Source organism: Balaenoptera borealis (assembly GCF_965194805.1).
Source record: "Balaenoptera borealis genome assembly, chromosome: 1".
Classification (NCBI taxonomy): domain Eukaryota; kingdom Metazoa; phylum Chordata; class Mammalia; order Artiodactyla; family Balaenopteridae; genus Balaenoptera; species Balaenoptera borealis.
The window spans coordinates 141,615,707-141,636,256 of record NC_138860.1 but is presented as its reverse complement, the minus strand read 5'-3'; the positions used below and the strand labels follow the sequence as shown (position 1 = coordinate 141,636,256).

Below are 20,550 nucleotides of genomic sequence, written 5' to 3'. Positions count from 1 at the left end.
TAAAAAACAAAATATCTGACTCATAACTATGGTGCTCTCCTTCCCAAGACTGATGTTATTTACATGGCAGAGCAGAAAAAGCAGGGACTAGTCTTAATTCTGCCATTAACTAGCTGGGCAAGTCTTTTCGTCTCTCTTGGCCTCAGTTTCCTGTTCCGTACTACAGAAAGAGTATTACTAACCTTGCCAACCTCAGTAAGCTGTTATGAGTGTTAAATGCAACGCTGCTTGGTGACCTACAAAGTAATGTGGGATTCTATTACTAGATGCAGCAGAGGGAGGAGAATGGGCTTTGTACCAAGAAATACAGAGAGTCTATCAAGCTGACAGAAATCTTCAGTAAGGATCCAGGGCAGCAGAAAGTGGTAAAATAGAAATGAAAAGAAGGAAATGCTACCAACTCCATGGCAAACCCTTCAAGGGTCAGACATTGTCCTTGGTTTCAGTTCTATTCTTACTCTGTAAAGATTCAGAGCTCTTTCTCATACATGGGCACACACGCCATGCAATGAGATCCTCATTACATTGCCTGTTTAGCAGAAATGGCAGCATATCCACATTATCCAGGAATAACTATAGGGTCTCGTTGTAAAGAAACAAAGCAGCCATCACACAATGCTCAAACCTATCCAACTATCACAAGGAGGAGTTTGACCTGCAGGTGGCATCTTGGAATCTAGAGGAAATGCTCACATGCCAACTTGCGATTGGAGGGTAGCCCAGGGACTTCAAAGGTCTCCTTTGCTCTTTGCAGATTTCCTTCCATAGATGTTTTATCTGCAACTTGTATCTGTTAAGACTATGAGAAATATTTCTTAGCCGTCTTTCCTGCCTGTAAAATGGTCCTCCTGAGTCACCTGGAGGAGTCTTTAAGTCAACGGTTGCCAAACTCTAGAGTAGTTGGTGGCTCCTTTGCTGACTGTGGAGTGGTTAAGAGGAGGGGATGCTTAGCTCAGCCCCTTACTAGTTATATTATCCTGGGAAGGGTACTTAATCTCATTAAATCTTGCTTTCCTTTTCTGCAAAATTGAGCTAATAAAAGTACCCACCTTTCAGGGCTTCTGTGAGGGTGAAATGAGATCCTGTATGCCAAGCAAAAGGCACAACGCTAAGCTGTGCTACACTTTACTAGCACACAGCCCGCGGATTACTCAAGATAAGCTGATGTGAATTATGCATCAACATCTTTACAGAACTCTGAAACAACATTTATTTTAACAAAAATGTAGTGGTTTTAGGCAATTTAATCTGCATGTTTTTGTCTTACTTAAGTGCCTAATAAAGGATACAGGTATTTTTGCTGTGGAATGAGGACATCATAAAGTAAAATGTGAGCACAAATGATTCTAAAAAATTACCAGGGAAAGAAGTGACTCACACTTCTACTCTGATCAATATCATCAGGTGCAGGCACATTTCACAGTTTGAGACGACAATGATACTGTGCCTGCGAGGAGCTTGCCCAGAGAAGGCGCTTAAAGTGTTGGTTGAGTTGAATTAAGGGCAGAAATTCAACTGACCATTTGTTCCAATTGGAAGAGTCCACTATTTCTCAAGAGATGGGTCAAAAACTGAACAAGCATTTTAGTCTAACATTCAAAACCTTCCAAAATCTGACTCTTTCATTCATCACTGTAGTCTTAGCACCTAGTACAGTGCCTGGTAGATAATATGTGCTCAATAAATAATGGTTGAATAAATTAATGAGTTTGTGAATTAATGATTCCAATGTTTCTTTCGAGCCTCATCTTCCACTATCTTCCAGCATGAGCCCTTCACTATATCCAGGCTGATCTACTCGTGATTTCCTAAACACTAACTTACGCATTCCTACCTCCAAAACTTTGCTCACAAACCTTCCCCACAAGCAATGTTCACTCCTTCTCTTATGCAGATTTGTCCCACTTATTGAGGTGTGATATTTTGAACTGTGTAAACTTGGCTAAGCTAGAATAACATTTCCCAGGATCTCTTTTCCTGTATGTTTCCAGGTTAGAGTTGACCAAAAGAGGAATTTGCAAGAGTTCTGGAAGATTAGTCTTGATTAGATGCGGCAAGAGACAAAAACAGTGGTGATAGCAGGTTCAAATTTGTCTTATTTCCCCTGCTCCATGACCAGCTCTTCTTCCCAACTGCTGGCCCTGATGACCACCAGCCCACCACCAGACGCAGAGTCAACCACCTCCATGGGCTTCTCCATCAGTTCCCCTTGGTGGTCCCATCTCAGCAGCTAGATGTATCCTGGCTTCCCAGATTTCCCTTGCAATTCCTACTTATCTACCAGTGCCAGTGTTTCAGGAAGGTTAGTTAGTGACTTTATCTCTGATCCTCCAGCTCCACTTTCTGGATTTTACTTCCCCAGATCCTCCCACAATTACGTAATGTCTAATTGCTATAATAAATCCCTTATTCCATAACACTCATAGTGGTTCTGCTTCTCTGATGAAACCCTGACTGACACACAAGGCTCAGTTCATGTAACAGCTGTTCCTTGATGACTTCTTGACCATCCAGAGCATTTCCTCTACATTTCTCTGGTTCAGTGTGTTTGTGGTCCTCCATTGGCATTACTCACACATCGCTTTGTATTGCATTTACATCCACATATGCCTTCACGGTGCTCAGAACATGGCTGGTATTCAGTGAGAGTTTAATGAGTAAATGAAAGTTTACATGGCACATGTGTCACCATTCTCCTCTCTCACACTCACAGCAGACACTATTAATTGATATTACTATGCTTTCTCATCATGCTTGAGCTTAGCCTCACAAACCTTCTCCATGCAGTGCTATAGATGGACAACTGGAGCTGGCCTAGAAGAAGAAACCTATCTGCCATACTGAAACCTTTGAGTATAATGACTTATACTTCTTAGGCAAATTAAATAAGCATAGAAGGTTGCAGTGCATGCACATACTCGGCTCAGTAAATGTGAATTCCCTTCCCTACCTGCTGCCCCACTGCACCTGTCTTTCACACAGTAGGTATCCAGTAAACATTTGTTGAATGAGAGAATGTCAGTGCAACCTTCACAAAATGAGCTGTATGATCTCTACAAACCAAAGCAACTCACACAGATCTCACCTTTTAAAATAATGAATAAATAAAAAGGCAGCTAGAGTGAACTTCCTGCATTTTAAGAAGGCCACTCCCAACATTTATGGTACTTTCAGAGCTAAAGAAGACAAAATACAAACAAGCCCAGGCCGCAACCAACAAAAACATGTAACATGCTCTTAAGTACTTGGAAAGAAGGAAAACCCTTCTAGCTTCTGTCCCCCTGGTATGATTAGCTCACTTCTTAGTAGCCATATAGGAGGAAGACTATGTAAGAGAAAAGAAGTCTGGAGAGAAAGCTTGGGTTCAAAGGAGTCAGATAGAATTATTAGACAGGAAATATAGGGTCTAGAGAGGAATATTTCTTGTACATTTCTGATAAGGGAATCAAATTAAGGACATGATTGACTTGACCCCTGGAAATATTATTTTTGGTTTTTTCTCTTTTCCTGGCTTTGCCTTGGTTCCAGGCTGCAACCAAGGCCCATATCTCTAAGAATTCTGGCAGGTACTTCCCATCCCTGTGCTCATTCTTACCATCCCATTTTCTATTTCTGTGTATAGGATGTGATGATGTCCCTGGTCATCCTGGCAATCAGTAATCGAAAGCATAGATGTGAAAGAAACAAAAACAAAATAAGCAGTGTGTTTATTCCAATGGGTGAGAAGGTAAATGAAATAAGCTTACTCTATTGGATAGACAATGTCCAAAGCAAATTTTTATCCCTAATCTTTGCAATGTACACATAAAGCCTTGGTGCTAAGCAGAAAACAAAATGCAATATTGTCCTTCCACATTCTTTTTCTCACTTGAAAATTGTGTGTCTGATTCCCATTGGTTTCTCATTAGGAGAGCAATTTCAAGACTACCTCAACTTAATTGACAGGAATTCACACACCTAAGCCTAGGGTATGCATAACCTAACAAGTAACATGCTATATCCATTTTCTGCTTCTCCATCAATCAAAATGGCACTAAGTTTTGGGTAACTGCTAAATGTGAGACATTCTCATTTCCCCTCCACATTTTGGGAAGAACCATCATAAGATAGATCCACTGCCTTCAAGGTTTCCCTAGACTAAAAGCCATGTGAAGAATAGATATTGTTTTTATTTGTTTGCAACCCCAGGGACTGAAACAAGGCCTGGCATAGAGTACGTGATGAGTACATATGTGCTGAATGAATGAATGAGTTTTACTATATTGGTGTGGCAGGCAAAATAAATGCCCCCCAAAGATGTCTCCATCGTAATTCCCAGAACATTTTTATTATCTTACTGCAGAAGGGACTTTGCAGGTATGATTAAGTTAAGAATCTTGTGGGACTTCCCTGGTGGTCCAGTGGTTAAGACTTCGCACTCCTAGTGCAGGAGGTCTCAGGTTCGATCCCTGGTCAGGGAACTGGATCCCACATGCCTCAACTAAGAGCCTGCATGATGCAACTAAAGATCCCGCAGGCTGCCACGAATCTCCCGCATGCCGCAAGGAAGATCCCACCTGTCGCAACTAAGACCCAGCACAGCCAAATAAATAAATATTTTTTTAAAAAGTTAAGAATTTGGGATGGGGAGATTATATGGGTGGGGCCCAGGGTACTCACAAGGGTTCTCATAAGGGAAAGAGGGAGAAGGGAAAGTCAGCATCACAGAAGGTGACGGGACGACAAAAGCAGAGGTCAGAGTGATGGAGGGCCATGAGCCAAGGAATGCGAACAAACTCTTGAAGCTGGAAAAGGCAAGGAGACAGATTCTCCCCTAGATCCTCCAGAAGGACACAGTCATGCAGGTACTTTCATTTTAGCCCAGTGAGACCCAGTTTGGACTTCTGACCTCCAGAACTATAAGATAGTAAATGTGCATTGTTTTAAGCCAGAAGTTCGTGATGCTTTGTTACAGTGGCAATAAGAAACTAATGTATTAGCATTAACATTAATAAACCACAGAAGTCTTTTTTTAAATTGAGATATAATTGACATATAACATTGTATTATTTAATGGACACTAATCATAATGACAGCCAGCATTTATTGAGCACTTAGGGAGAACCACAGTACAAGATAATTTCTAGACATATCTTATTAATTCTCAGAACTATATCATAAGGTAGGTATTATATTCCACTCAATTTACAGCTAAGGAAATGGAGGCCTAAAAAAGTGAAGTTACTTGATCAAGATCACATAGTTAGCAAGTGGCAGAACAAGGAGTTGAACTCAGGCAATGTGAGTCCATGTCATACTGAGGTAGGAGATAGATGGGCCCCTGGGCTGGACAGCTGGTGTTTGTCAAATGGAGTAAAATTGAAGCTTTGTTCTCACCCAGGCACTCCAAAGACAAAGCTAGTGGCAGAAGCTGAGCTCTGCTGAAGTAAAGAGATAAGGGGTTCACTCCTGAGGTCAAGGAGGACTTCCCTGTCTGCACATGCGCAGGAAGTCTCCTTGGGGGTCAAAAAAGGAGGGGGGCCCCCCCACCCCATTAATAAGTGTGGACATGCACCCACAGGATCCTCTGCAGTGGGATCCAACTTAACAAAAAGTTGCGCACGCATCTTGGGGAGGGTCCTAGGACCAGTCAGGTGTGAAAAAAGAAAAAAGATAATAGGCCAAATGTAAACAAAGACAAGGAAGGACTGTCCTATGTAAGTGATTTAAATCACCTCCTTACTGCCCTCCTCATTCAGGATGTACCCACTCCTCTCTGGGTGTGTATTTCTGCCCTCCTTCTCACTTAAATAAATAAACTCTTTCTCTGTGTGCTGTGTCTCTAATAATAAACTTTGTACCTGTTTTTGCAGTTTTTGCCTCCTTAAAGCATTCTTGCTTTCAAACGGGGTTAGAATCAGGGAACTTTGCTTCTAGCCTCCAGCCCCTGGTGGACTGGTGGCTAGGTTCAATCCCTGGACAGGGAAATAAGATCCTCCTTCAAGACGACTGTCCCTCCCAGAACAATACCGTCTTGCATGCTCATGCTGAGAAGTGTGGGAAATGATAGAGAACCATAAGACATAGTCCCAACCTTCAAGTAACTTATAGATAGAATGGGAAGGATGATTCCAACACAGATGCCATGTTAGAGAGAGTATATCACAGATGCTAAAGGATTTATGACCTACATTTAAGAAAGTAAAGGGCTTCCCTGGTGGCGCAGTGGTTGAGAATCTGCCTGCCAATGCAGGGGACACGGGTTCGAGCCCTGGTCTGGGAGGATCCCACATGCTGCGGAGCAGCTAGGCCCGTGAGCCACAATTACTGAGCCTGCGCGTCTGGAGCCTGTGCTCCGCAACAAGAGAGGCCGCGATAGTGAGAGGCCCGCGCACCGCGATGAAGAGTGGCCCCCACTTGCTGCAACTAGAGAAAGCCCTCGCACAGAAACGAAGACCCAACACAGCCATAAATAAATAAATAAACCCAAAGTATAAAAAGAAAAAAAAAAGTAAAGAGGACAAAAAAGCTGGAATATTCAGGATTGGATACAGCTGTACCTTGAAGGGCACCTGGACCATGTCAGGCAGTACATGGTGGAGTTTCCTTCCAGTCTGGGGAAACGGAATGAAAGAAGGAACAGTGACGCATGTGAGCGTGGAAATGGGGAAAGAAAATGGAAAGCCCTCAAGGGGGCAAATCTGAGAAAGAAAAACAAGAAGATAAAATACTTAATTATTTTTATGGGAATGGTACCACTTATTGAACACCTATTCCACCCTAAAGGGAACATTCACATTTGTTATTTTATTTAATCCTCACAAAATCTCTGCTAAATGAGTATTATTAACCTCATTTTTACAAAAGAGGAAATTAAACATCCAGAGAGATTAAGTAATTGCTGAGAGGCAAGTACCCAGTGAGTTTCATTCCAAAATTCGTGCTCTGTCCTTTGTTTCTTTCTGCCCCCAGTAATCTCAGCCCTTCTCTGAGAAGGAGCAAATTTCCATTGAAGTAAGAATGACAGGCAGAGTTGTCTTGAAAAATGGAAAGAGCTGCTTTGGAAGGTGGCAAGTTGAGGGCAATCAAGCTGAGGCTAGTTTTATCCAGGCAGCTGTTGAACGAGCATTAGAGCATTATTGACAAGCCTTGGGCTAAGCAACGACAATAGAGAGATCACAGCAAAACGACACACATCTTCCCTGCCTGGCCTTATATTTAGTGAGGGAAACAGAAGAGTAAAAAGACTTTTCCATGCCAACTTCAGGTTAGTATTTACTCTTAGGAAGGGTCTGGAGCTTTAGTTGTATCATAACTTCTTATTTCATAAAAGAAAAAAGAGAAATCTGAAACATGTTTGGCAAATTACTAACATATGTTTAATCTCAGTGCTGAGTACACAGGTATCTGTTACATTACTTTTCTTCATTAGTTTGTAATGTGTCACAATAAGGCTAAATCAATGAACTTAAGAAGTATTTTTTTTTTTTTAGAAGTATTGTTTTTAAAACAGATCATCACAATCATAAATCATCAGTGCCATGCTAGTGGGAAGCATAGGTTACTACAGAAGGACAACAGAGGGGCATCTAACCCAATTTAAAAAGAAGCTGGAAAAGCCAAGAAAATGGATTCTCCCCTAGAGCCTCCAGTAGGACACATCCCTGTGAATACTTTCATTTTAGCTTAGTGAGACCTGATGGGACTTCTGACCTAAGCCATATCTTCAAGAACCTCTAAGAGATACTTAGAAGTGTGCGATCAGAGTGTTTCCAAACAAGGAACAGCAGTAAGCAGACTTCTCAGAGTAAGGGAGAACAGGGCACATTCCTGTGACCTCCAGGGGTCAGCTCCCAAGTCCTGACTGTGCAGGGAGAGGGGAGGGGATCGATGATGGCTGGGACTCAATCAGGATAAACCTTTTAAGCCAGGAAAAGGAATTTGGGTTTTATGGTAAATGAAACAGGGAGCTTCTGGGGAGTTTTAAGCCAGATAGAGACGATCAGATTTGCTTTTCAAAAAGATCATTCTGATGGGAATAAGAAGGTAAACTGAGAGGAAGGTGGGACTCAACCAGGCAGGCCAGGCAGGAGTTTATCACAAGATCCTATATGTGCAGGGCTCTGAAATAACAAAGTTGCAGTGAAGATGAAGTAATGTTTACAGAGTATTTATGAGGTGGAATTTAAAAATTTGGTGATCCATCAGATGTAGGGAGGAGATAGCATCGAAGGTAACTTCCGAGTATCTTTCCTGGTGGATGTGCTGCATTTTCTGTCATAAGGAACACAGGAGAAATAATTTTTTTAAATGAAGATGAATTTTCTACAAATGGTGCTAGAAAGACTAGACATCCATGTGCAAAAAAATGAATCTTGACACAGAACCTACATCTTTCACAAAAGTTAACATAAAATAGATCACAGAGCTAAATGTAAAATCCAAAATAAAACTCCTAGAAGATAACATAGGAGAACATCTAGATGACCTTGAGTTTGGTGATGACTTTTTAGATGAAACACCAAAGGCATGATCCATGAAGGAAATAATGATAAGCTGGTTCATTAAAATTAAAAATTTCTGTTCTGTAAAAGACACTTTCAAGGGACTTCCCTGGTGGCGCAGTGGTTAAGAATCTGCCTGCCAGTGCAGGGGACACAGGTTCGAGCCCTGGTCCGAGAAGATCCCACATGCCATGGAGCAACTAAGCCCATGCGCCACAACTACTAAGCCTGCATTCTAGAGCCCGTGAGCCACTACTACTGAGACCACGTGCCACAACTACTGAAGCCTGCGTGCCTAGAGCCCATGCTCCACAACAAGAGAAGCCACTGCAATGAGAAGCCCGCACACCACAACAGAGAGTAGCCCCTGCTCGCTGCAACTAGAGAAAGCCCTCACACAGCAATGAAGACCCAGTGCAGCCAAAAATAAATAAATTTTAAAAAAGACACTTTCAAGAGAATGAGAAGACAAGCCACACACTAGAAGAAAATATTTGTGTAAGTCATATCTGATACAGGACTATCATCCAAAATATGAACTCTTAAAACTCAACAGTAAGAAAAATAAAACCTCATTAAAAAAATGGGCCAGAGGGCTTCCCTGGTGGCGCAGTGGTTGAGAGTCTGCCTGCTAATAATGCAGGGGACACGGGTTCAAGCCCTGGTCTGGGAGGATCCCACATGCCGTGGAGCAACTAGGCCCGTGAGCCACAACTACTGAGCCTGCGCGTCTGGAGCCTGTGCTCCGCAACAAAAGAGGCTGCGATAGTGAGAGGCCCACACACTGCGATGAAGAGTGGCCCCCACTTGTCACAACTAGAGAAAGCTCTTGCACAGAAATGAAGACCCAACACAGCCAAAAATAAATAAATAAACAAAACAAAACAAAAAAAATGGGCCAAAGACCTTAACAGATACTTCACCAAATAAGATATACATATGGCAAATAACCATACTAAAAGGTGTTCCATATCATATCTCATCAAGGAAATGCAAATTAAAACAATAAGATACAACTATACACCTACTAGAATAGCCACAGTCTAAAACACCGACAACACCAAATGCTGGTGAGGATGTGGAGCAACAGGAACTCTTATTCATTGCTGGTGAAAATGTAAAATGATACATCCACTTTGGAAGACAGTTGAACAACTTCTTGCAAAACTAAACATACTCTTACCACCAAGTCCAGCAATCATGCACCTTGGTGTTTACCTAAAGGTGTTGAAAACATATGTCCACACGAAAACCTTCACACATATGTTTATAGCAGCTTTATTCATAATTGCCAAAACTTAGAAACAACCACGATATCCTTCAGTAGGTGAATGGTTAAATAAATTGTGGTATATCCAGGCAATGGAATATTATTCAGCCCTAAAAAAGAAATAAGCTATAAAGTAATGAAAAGACATGGAGGAACCTTAAATGCATATTACTAAGTGAAAGAAGCCAATCTGAAAAGGCTACATACTGTATGATTCCAATTGTATAACATTCTGGAAAAGGCAAAACTATGGAGGGAGTAAAAAGATCAGTGGTTTCCCGGGGTTAGAGGGGAGGGAGGGATGAATAAGTGGAGCACAGAGGATTTTTAAGTCTGTGAAAATACTCTATGTGATACTACGATGGTGGATACATGCCATTATACATTTGTCTAAACTCATAGAACGCACAACACCAAGACTGAACCCTAATGTAAACTATGGACTTTATGCGATAATGATGTGTCAGTGTAGGTTCATCAGTTGTAACAAATATACCACTGTGGTGAGGGATGTTGATAATGGGGGAGGCTATGCATGTGTGGTGGCAGGGAGTATATGGGAACTCTTTATACCTTCTGGTCAATTTTGCTGTGAACCTGCTCTAAAAAATAAAGTCTATTACATTTTTAAAAAAATGAAAATGGGAACAATTTTGAGAATGTTGCATATAAGTCCTGAGAATATATAAGCAGAAATGTTTTAATGGGTAGTTTAGTATTATTACTTCATCCTCAACTTATAGGAGGAAACTGAGGCTCAGAGGGATAAAGAATCTTGCTCAAGGTCAAGCAGCACATTAAGTGCAGAAGATAGAATTTGAACAGTTTAACTCCTAAGCCCACACGGGTAGCCATTGTGAAATGAGGTTTGAGGCCTATCTTAGTTTCTTATTGCTGTTGTACCATTTTTAAAGTGGGAAAAGTAAAGGGACCTAAATGGAAGTAAGCTTTCAATACTTTACTTAAAGGGGTAAAATGTTGACACCAATAGACCACGATAAGTTATGTATGTATGTGTGTATGTTATACATGTATGTTATACGTATATGTATGTATGTGTATAATGTGTGTATACATGTACACACATGTGCACATGTATTGTAAATATGTATATAAGCATACATATATGTGTATGTGTGTTATATGTATATGCCTATATATGTATACACACATGTGTGTAACACAAGTATATATGTGTATATTTATGTATTATATGTGTATACATGTTATATGATATGTATATGTATATATGTGTACACATATGTATGTATATACATGTGCATGTGTGTGTGTGTGTGTGTGTGTGTGTGTGTGTGTGTGTGTGTGTGTGTATGTATATTATAACATCAATAGCAACCACTAAAGAAAATTATGCAGGGTGATGTATTCAAAAACATTGAAAATACAGAAAAACTGATCTTTAAAAAAGTTCAGGTAATACTCAGAGGCATAAAAGACAAAATGAGAAACAGAGGGAGAAAACAGAAAACAAATGATAAAATGGTAGAAGTAAGCCCTAACATATCAATAATTAATTTAAATGCAAATGGTCTAAATACTCCAATTAAAAGACAAAGATTAGGGACTTCCCAGGTGGTGCAGTGGTTAAGAATCCACCTGCCAATGCAGGGGACACGGGTTCGATCCCTGGTCCCAGAAGATCTCACATGCTGCGGAACAACTAAGCCCGTGCACCACAACTACTGAGCCTGTGCTCTAGAGCCTGCGAGCCACAACTACTGAGCCCATGTGCCACAACTACTGAAGCCTGCGTGCCTAGAGCCCACGCTCTGCAACAGGAGAAGCCACTACAATGAGAAGCCCACCTATCGCAACGAAGAGTAGCCCCTGCTCGCCGCAACTAGAGAGAGCCCATGTGCAGCAATGAAGACCCAATACAGCCAAAAACAAATTAAAAAAAAAAAAAAGACAACGATTAGCAGAATGGAAAAAAGGTACAATCCAACAATATGCAGGCTGTAAGTAAGACATTTTGAACATAACAACTTATTAGTTTCCTATTGCTGCTGTAACAAATTACCATAAACTTAGTGGCCTTAAGCAACCCACACTTATAATCTTACAGTTCTGGACGTTATTAGTCTGCAGTCGGTCTTACCAGGCTAAAACCAAGGTATCAGCAGAGTCATGTTCCTCTGGAGGCCCCAGGGTAGAATCCCTTTCCTTCTTTTTCCAGCCTCTACAGTCCATCTGCATTCCTTGGCTCATGGCCCCTTCCTCCATCTTCAAAGCCAGTGGCATAGAATCTTCAAATATCTCTCCTCTCTGACCTCTGCTTCAGTCATCTCATCTTTGGCCTTCCTGCCTCCCTCTTTCCCTTATAAGGACCCTTGTGATTGTATTGAGCCCATTCAGATAATCCAAGATAATCTTCCCATCTAAAGATCCTTACTTTAGGGACTTCCTGGGTGGCGCAGTGGTTAAGACTCCATGCTCCCTTAATAAAATCAAAGTCAATGAGAGTCAACCATCTATATGCTGGGGCTTCTGGGAAACAGACACAGTCTAGAAGAAATCCTCTTTTGGACCCCCGGACAACCTGGACCATGAAGTGTGAGAATGTGTTGTCTGAAGCTGCTAAGACCTTTGCTTTCCTCCCATAAAGCGAGAGCCTGGAAGAGCAAGGGGGCAATCATTTGGAGCTGATGCATGAAAACAAGACCACAGAAGGCAGAGCAGAGGGACACGGACAAAATGGATTCTTAGTGATATTATCTGAATCTCTGGTTCAAAAGTACCCAAAGCCAACATCACCTCTCAACTTTTCAGTTATGTAAGCCAGTGAATTCCCCTTTCGGCTTAAGCCAATTTGAGTTGGGTTTTTCTGTCTTTTGTAAATGAAGCATATAACTGAAAAAAAAAAAAAAAAAAAAAGACTCCATGCTCCCAATGCAGGGGGCCCGGGTTTGATCCTTGGTCAGGGAACTAGATCCCACATGCATGCCGCAACTAAGAGTTTGCATGCCACAACTAAGGAGTCCATGTGCTGCAACTAAGGAGCCAGTGAGCTGTAACTAAGTAGCCCACGAGCCGCAACTAAGGAGACCACCTACCACAACTAAGACATGGCACAAAATAACAAATATTTAAAAAAATAAAGATCCTTACTTTAATCACATATGCAAAGTCTTTGTTGTCATGCAAGATTCTGGGGATCAGGACACGGACATCTTTGGGGGGGCTAGTATTCTGCCTTCCCCAAGTCTCTAGGCAGAAAAGACAGGCAGACGAATGATTCTTTCACAAATACAGGCTCAGTAAGAAGGCTGTAGCCTGATGTGTCATTAGACCCTCCTGGGGCTAAATCCTTCCTAAGGACCAGTGTTCCCTGGGGATATAAATAGTGGACATTTCCAGATTCCACTGTTTCTTAGGGAGAGGCCACTCTGCTTTCCAGGTCTGGTTTGTATTGACCCAGGGTTTGGGTGGGGTTGGACCTGCAAATGGCAGGTTTTACTACAGGCAGCAGAAGCAAGCAGGGGCTAATACTCCTAAATTTAAAGTGAATGGACAGAGATGGGGAAAATCTGAAAAGGATGCTTGTCAGATATTCCTAAAAGGCTCTATGGAAAATTCCAGTGTGGGGAAAAGTCCATAAGAATTTAAGCTGAGCAACAGCAAAACAACAAACAAATAAATCAAATGACACCACATATATACAACTCAGAACATGAAATAACTCACTTTGGAAACCACAAACTAATCTTCCCATAGGAGGCTAATCTAGGAGTCAGCTAGGCCAACAGGTCATTTTGACCTCTCAGAGGAAACTCTGTCTAAACCCTCCTTTAGGGAAAAGAATGCTTTTCATAATCAGTGAAGGGTATTATGGAAGTACAAGGCTAGGCATCAATAACTTGTATGAAACGAGGAAGAAGGCTGACTTACACATTTCTTCCAGCTCAAGGTTCTACTAGTCCAAGCTCAGAGTCAAAATAGTGTTACATTTGGATGGGCCCACAGAAGTCTTATAAACCAAACTTTCCTGATGCCAGGGAACCTCCCTAAATGGACCACAACAAATGGATCTCTGGGGTCTGCTTAAGAGAGAGAACCTATCTATCTATTTCATGGGCCACCTCATGGTAAGAGGGGTCTTCTATGCTGAACTGAAATTATTCTCCAGACCAGTTAGTCTTGTTTTCCTCTTTAAGCTACACTGATAGCTACATTCCATCTTCTTTAAAAGTAGAAGCCAGTTAATGTAAAAAAGACCAACAATATCAAGTGTTGGAGAGGATGTGGAACAACTGGAGTTCTCATGTTTTGCTGATGGGAGCGTCAACTGGTACAACCACTTTGGAAATCTGTTAGACAGCATCTACTCAAGTTAAAGACGTGCCTACACCGAAAGCCAAAGATTCCACTTCTGCACATATACACAAGAGAAGTAAGGGCATATTGCTTTAAGTATATCTCTAACAAAAGACATGTGTAAGAATGTAAGAGTGTCCATCTCAGCTCTATTTATAATAGCCCCAAACTGGAAACAAACTGACAACAGTAGGATAAATAATTTTTGGCATATTCATACAATGTAACACTACACCATAATAACGATGAGTAGAAGAAACTGATCACAGAAAAGGGCATACTATATGACTCCATTCATATGAAGTTCAAAAACAGGCAAAACTTATCTATGGTGACAGAATCATAGAAGAGTGGTTACCTGTAAGGGGTAGATACTGACTGGGAAGGAGTAAAAGGGAACCTTCCGGAGGGCTAGGAATAGTCTTTTTTTTTTTTTTTTTTTTTAATTTATTTGATTTATTTATTTATTTTTGGCTGTGTTGGGTCTTCGTTTCTGTGCGAGGGCTTTCTCTAGTTGCGGCAAGCGGGGGCCACTCTTCATAGCAGTGTGCGGGCCTCTCACTATCGCGGCCTCTCTTGTTGCGGAGCACAGGCTCCAGACGCGCAGGCTCAGTAGTTGTGGCTCACGGGCCTAGTTGCTCCGCGGCATGTGGGATCTTCCCAGACCAGGGCTTGAACCCGCGTCCCCTGCATTGGCAGGCAGATTCTCAACGACTGCGCCACCAGGGAAGCCCACTAGGAATATTCTTTATCTTCAACTGGTGGTGGTGAAGTGGGTGTATACACGTGTAAAAATTCATCAAGTTTTATACTTAAGATTTGGGCATTCTATGTATACCTCAATAGAATATTCTTTTAAAAATGAAGTCATTAGACCCTTGTAATTTTGTTTCTTCTTTTTTGGTTAAAAAAAAAAAAGCTCCAGTGGGGCAGTTATAAAATAAATAGATCTATGGTCAGTTGTCCACTCACATGGGATTAATAAGGAGGTAGAAGGTGTAGTGATTAGAACGGGCAATGGGCTTAGGAATCACAGACTTGGTTTCAAGCTTACTAGCTGTGTAAGGATAGTCAAGCCATTTAATCTCTCTAAGCCTCAGTCTCATTATGCATAAAATGAGTACTAACCTTACAGAAGTGTTATAAGTACTACAGGAGATAAGAAATATAAAAACCTTAAGAACAATCATCTATTTATTAAATACATACTGTGCACCACACACTATGAAATACCCTACAACAATCATATGAGGAAGATAATATCTCCATTTTAAGAATAAGGAGGGCTTCCCTGGTGGCGCAGTGGTTGAGAGTCTGCCTGCCAATGCAGGGGACACGGGTTCAAGCCCTGGTCTGGGAAGATTCTAAGCACTGAGGATACAGTAATAGATGAAATAAAGTCCCTGCCCTCACCAAGCTTACATTCGAGTAGGGGAGGGAAAGGGAGAAATACATAAACGTATGTAATTTCCAGTAGCAATAAATGCTGTGAAGAGAATGAAGCAGGATCAGGATTCAGAGAGTGACCAGTGGAGGGCTGGGGTAGTATTTTAGAAAGGATGGTCAGGGACAATACCTGAGCAGAGACCTGAACGAGTGAGGAACCAAGTCATGCGAAGACCTGGGAAAGAGCACTCCAGGCGAAGGGAAGAGTCAGTATAAAAATCTTGAGGTGGGAACCAATTTGGCGTACTTAAGGCAGGACAGGAAGCCACTGGGGATCTGGCAGAAAAGTGACATGTGCTGATTTACTTTTATCATTTGTCTGCTGTGTGAAGCATACATAGTAGGAAGGCAGGAAGGCAAGAGCAGAAGGGGTACACGGTAGGTCAATAAATAATTAAGAATTAATAAGCAATACATTCATTTTTGAACACCTTTTTAAAGCCTTGCTGCACTTATTTAAAGCAATTTGTGTCGTGTCTCACGCAGACCACTCAATCATAAATCATATAAAGAAGACATGCCATTCTTTCTTGTACTATAATAATGGATTTCATAATTCATTCAAATAAGTCGTCAAATTTTGAGGTATATCTGAAAAATCAAAGATGGGACCGTGAGCCTTCATAATCATACCCTCTTAAATATAAAATTAGCTCACGATTAAAAGTTCAAACACTACACACTTTCTAAAGTGTTCTGCTAACACAACATTTTTCTTTGGCATATGCAGTCCAAATAGCTCTAGCCTTAATCATTTTTCAAGTTTTCATCTCCACATGCTTGGCATATTCTGATAACATTGACAGGTTAAAAGCAACATTCTGTTGTATGCATAGCGATTCCTTGCAATTAACCTTAATTTAGGCTGAAAGTAGATTGAACAGCTGCTTCATAGCAACATTTCTAAATTTATTAGATAAATATCTCCAGAAACTGCAGATTAAAGAGCAACAAAAACAAAATCTGCAACATCGCAGCCTTCCCTTAGTAAGGAGAGTCTTCAAGCATTGCAGGTGCCAATAAGACTATTTTCTTGAGAAAAGTGACATTTGGGACCCTTATTACACAGGGTAGCGAGAGATAACGATAACAGAGATAAGAAAAATGTAGGTAAACAATGTCTGAAGAACACATCCTACCTTCCTTCTGTAAAAGGAATTTTTGAGTCCACTGGAATTTTACTGAAGGTGTAACCACACTACAGCCCCAGTGTGAGGAACCCCTTGCAAATCCCAGATGGTGTGAGGAACCCCTTGTAAATTCCAGATGGCACTCTTCAATGCCTAATGCCATCATTCCATTCCTTTAAAATGTTTAATAAATGGTGACTATTATCTATGTCATCTTAACCTCTCAACATTAACTGATATTATTATACCCATTTATATGAAGACAGAGGGGCTCAGAACTGTTACAGTAACAAAACAAGTGGCAAAGACAGGAGACAAACTCAGGTCTGATTCCGAAGTCTGTGCTTTTCCCATCAAACTGTGCTGCTTGGATGAAAAACCTTTGATAACATGTGTTAGATCTGCCTTTTTCTTTTAAATGCATCTATCCTTTAAAGTTAGAATCATGTCAGAAATCGGGATAAGTGTATCTTGAAGGGGGGGGCAGGGGAGAATAAAATTTTCTTGGGCTCTTTGTTCTGATGTACCCATACTATTATTTATGGTGTCAAATACATGCATGTTTATTGTGGAAAAATTAGAAAGTTCAGATAAACTGAAAGAAAAACTAACCAAATAAAAATCACCTGCAATCCCACCACCCACAGGTGTCTCTAGCTTCATTTGACCTCAGCAAGACAAAGCAGACCATGACAGTATGGTCCTACCTAACATCTCTCCTCTTGTCACACAAACATAATCAGACGTTGGTCTAGAAAGTGCTGCAAATGTCAGATGAGGTAACAGCAGAAAAGTCTTTAGGTTTTGACAATAATCACTGCTCTATCATAGTCTCATTTTAATATTCATAAAACGTTTTGGCATTTGCATGATGTAAAGTTGAGAAGTTTGAATAAATAAATTCTTTTTTTCTTTTTAAACCAGCAAACTATTTGTTTAAGTAAAAAGACTCAGTATAGGCAGATAATTCCATCTTTACTGAAAACATTAAACAACATACTAAAAAAAAATCTCTAGTACACAATCATTAGCAGTATATTTCAAAGAATGAGATGATTCTAACTATCACAATGCAGGAGTATAGCAGTTAATAGACCTGGGTTTAAATCCTAGCTTCACCACTTATTTCATGACCTTTGGGCAAGTGACTCAATCTTTGTGGGACTCAATTTACTTATCTGTAAAGTGGGGATAATGATAGTGATTTTTTAGGAAGACTCTATAGAGCTTAACATCGTGTATATGAAGAGCAGTAAAAGGAAATTTTAACAAGTTCAAATCTAGAAAATTTAAGATTTTAAGCCTTAATATTTTAATAAATATTTTTTCTTTAAAAATCTATTTTCTAAGATAGTAAATACCAATGTTTCTTCATCAGACAATGACTAGCTTTAAGAGCACTGCTACATTTACTAAGAATTAAGATATCAGGCTCTATTTTAAAAGATATGGGAATGAGTACCATGATGATTAACTCAACTACAAATGTACTATTCCAGGACTCCATTGGGTACTCAGTGCTGTGTAGAATTTTTATTCATTTCTAATCAGCAACTTTTCTAATTTTCCAAATTTACCTCCCTCTTTCCCTCTCAGCAGCTCAGAATAAATACCATTATGAATGAGCTTCCTATGTACTCCTTAAAGCACTCCTCCTCTCATCTAGAAGACGGCAGTTAGATAATTCAACTATTTGACACTCTGTGCAAATTAACAGATACGCTATCATTCTCCAATACCCACAGCCAGCATCCTTTCTCTAGCAGCTATCCTGTTGTCAAAGTTTGGTTTTTCTTCTCCAGCCTGTGGGATGTGAGGAGCAGGAAACAGCATTGGTAAGCAGTGGTCTAACTGCAGAGCAAGGGGTAGTTGCAGGTCCCTGCAGCATTTTATCTGCAGTTAATCTGCACTGGAATAATTAAGAGTTGACTGTGGTTTTGTTTGGTTTTGGGCTATTATATTTCATTCTTTCTCTATTACCCTGGTTAACTAAGACTGTATGTATGTATCAAAAACTTTAATATATGATTACTTTTTGACTAAGAATGACAATTCTAGAGAAAAAAATCAGAAATGTACATTGTTCATTTATTAAAATAAGTTAAATAGCACATAACATTATTTATCATTACATAAATGATGATACAGACATGGAATACTCAGCAGCCATTAAAAATAATTTTGTAAGATTATTGAAATAGAAAAATATTTACAATGTGAAGAAGCAGGCTACAAAACAGTATGGAGAATATATCATTTTTGTGAAGAAAAATGAAAATACATGCATGGAAAAACTACTAGGACATACATTAAAATATTAACATTGTTATCTTAGAGCTGTGGAATAAATTTTTTTTCTTTGTACTTTTTGGTGTTTCCCAAAAATTTATGCATTAAGCTTGTATTAATTTTGTAAACAGAAAAAAGCAAAATGGATGCTGAATTAATGAGAGAAAGGAAGAAGGAAGGTGCCAGAACCCTGGGGAATATCTACATTTAAGGTATTTGAATGAGAAAGAGGAACCAACATCTTAGACTTGCACTTTTTAAGAACTAACCTTTCTTTTTTGCTAGTTTCTATCTATTTTAGCTTCCTAGCTACCCATCAGTATAATAATACTTAACTTAGCCTTAAGCATCTAGGTTAAAATAAGGGAAAAAGACACAGAAAGTTTTTGTAAAACAAAACAAAAACAAAACATACCCCCAAACTAATATTTCTTAGAGTCCTAGTGGTCCCATGAACAAATGCTGGCCGTAGACATAACAGAATCTCTGACATTTTAAAGAGGTCCTTTAGTTTAATACAGTGGAGGTAAGAAATCGTCCTGGGTAAAGAGGTACTTCTGGAAATTGTATTAATCCTTTCAGGCTAAAGTAGTACCATTTATAAATGCTTCTGTAGAACACTAACTGTTTCTATAGAATTGAAAGAATCCTTTCCATTTTACTCTAGAGGGTTTAGGAGTAATCCCAGGAATGACTGAGCTAATCCATTTTACAATTTTGGCCACTGTTCTAAAATCAGGGTTATCATATAAAACATCTCATACAGAGGCCTTAACATACAATTCCTACACACACTACTAACAAATAGCCATAATAATATAGTGCTCCATGAAACTAAAAACAAACAAACAAAAAAACAAAACTGTATTCACATGCTTTAAGTGCATTCCCCTAACAAATAAATAATAAGACACAGAAAAACCATCTGTAAAAGAATTACATGTATTAGGCAACAGGGAATTACACAAATTGGAAAAACGAAAGCGTTTTTAGGAATTTAGGAAATTATAGTGAAAATTAAGTCTAAAGGTTTAAGAGTGTACTGTGAACGGACTTTATTTCTAGATTTTACCAACAACTCTTTCAGAGTACAGCTTATTTGAATAAATACTTTTGAGAAGCACCTGCTTGGAAACAGACTTCCCACCTGGTCAAGGTAACTGTAACAATTACATAGGAAGCAAGATTCGTTTCAAGATATGACTGCAGGTATTTCTCATGTAACTGAAGTTACATAGCTGTGGAACCTTAAAGACTTTTAAATCTGAGCTTAGGTGATCCTGAAGTAAACTTCAAAGCACTGTCGGCAACCAAAATGAACTAGGGTATACTAGAAAACGGGCATCTAGCTTAACTGAGGCCAAAAATATCACTGTGAAAAAGTGGATCCTAAGGAAATATAAGCTCCTTAAGGACAGAGGTGTTAGTGTTTTGTCCACTGCTGCATCCTAGAACCTAGAACAGTGCCTCCCAAATGATAGACACTCAGCATTTTCATTAATGAACAAATCAGAGACCCTTCCTGGTGTATATTAGGAATCAATCCAAATTCACTTCTTATATCAATACTTAATAATCTCCCATCAACTGGAGAAGC

At 39.9% G+C, this 20,550-nt stretch overlaps 1 protein-coding gene across 2 annotated transcripts in view; it reads right to left on the bottom strand.

Annotated features, from left to right (window-relative positions):
• The window catches only part of TM2D1 (TM2 domain containing 1), a 141,545-nt gene that overhangs the window by 65,251 nt on the left and 55,744 nt on the right, over positions 1-20,550 (bottom strand). The window lies entirely within an intron of this gene.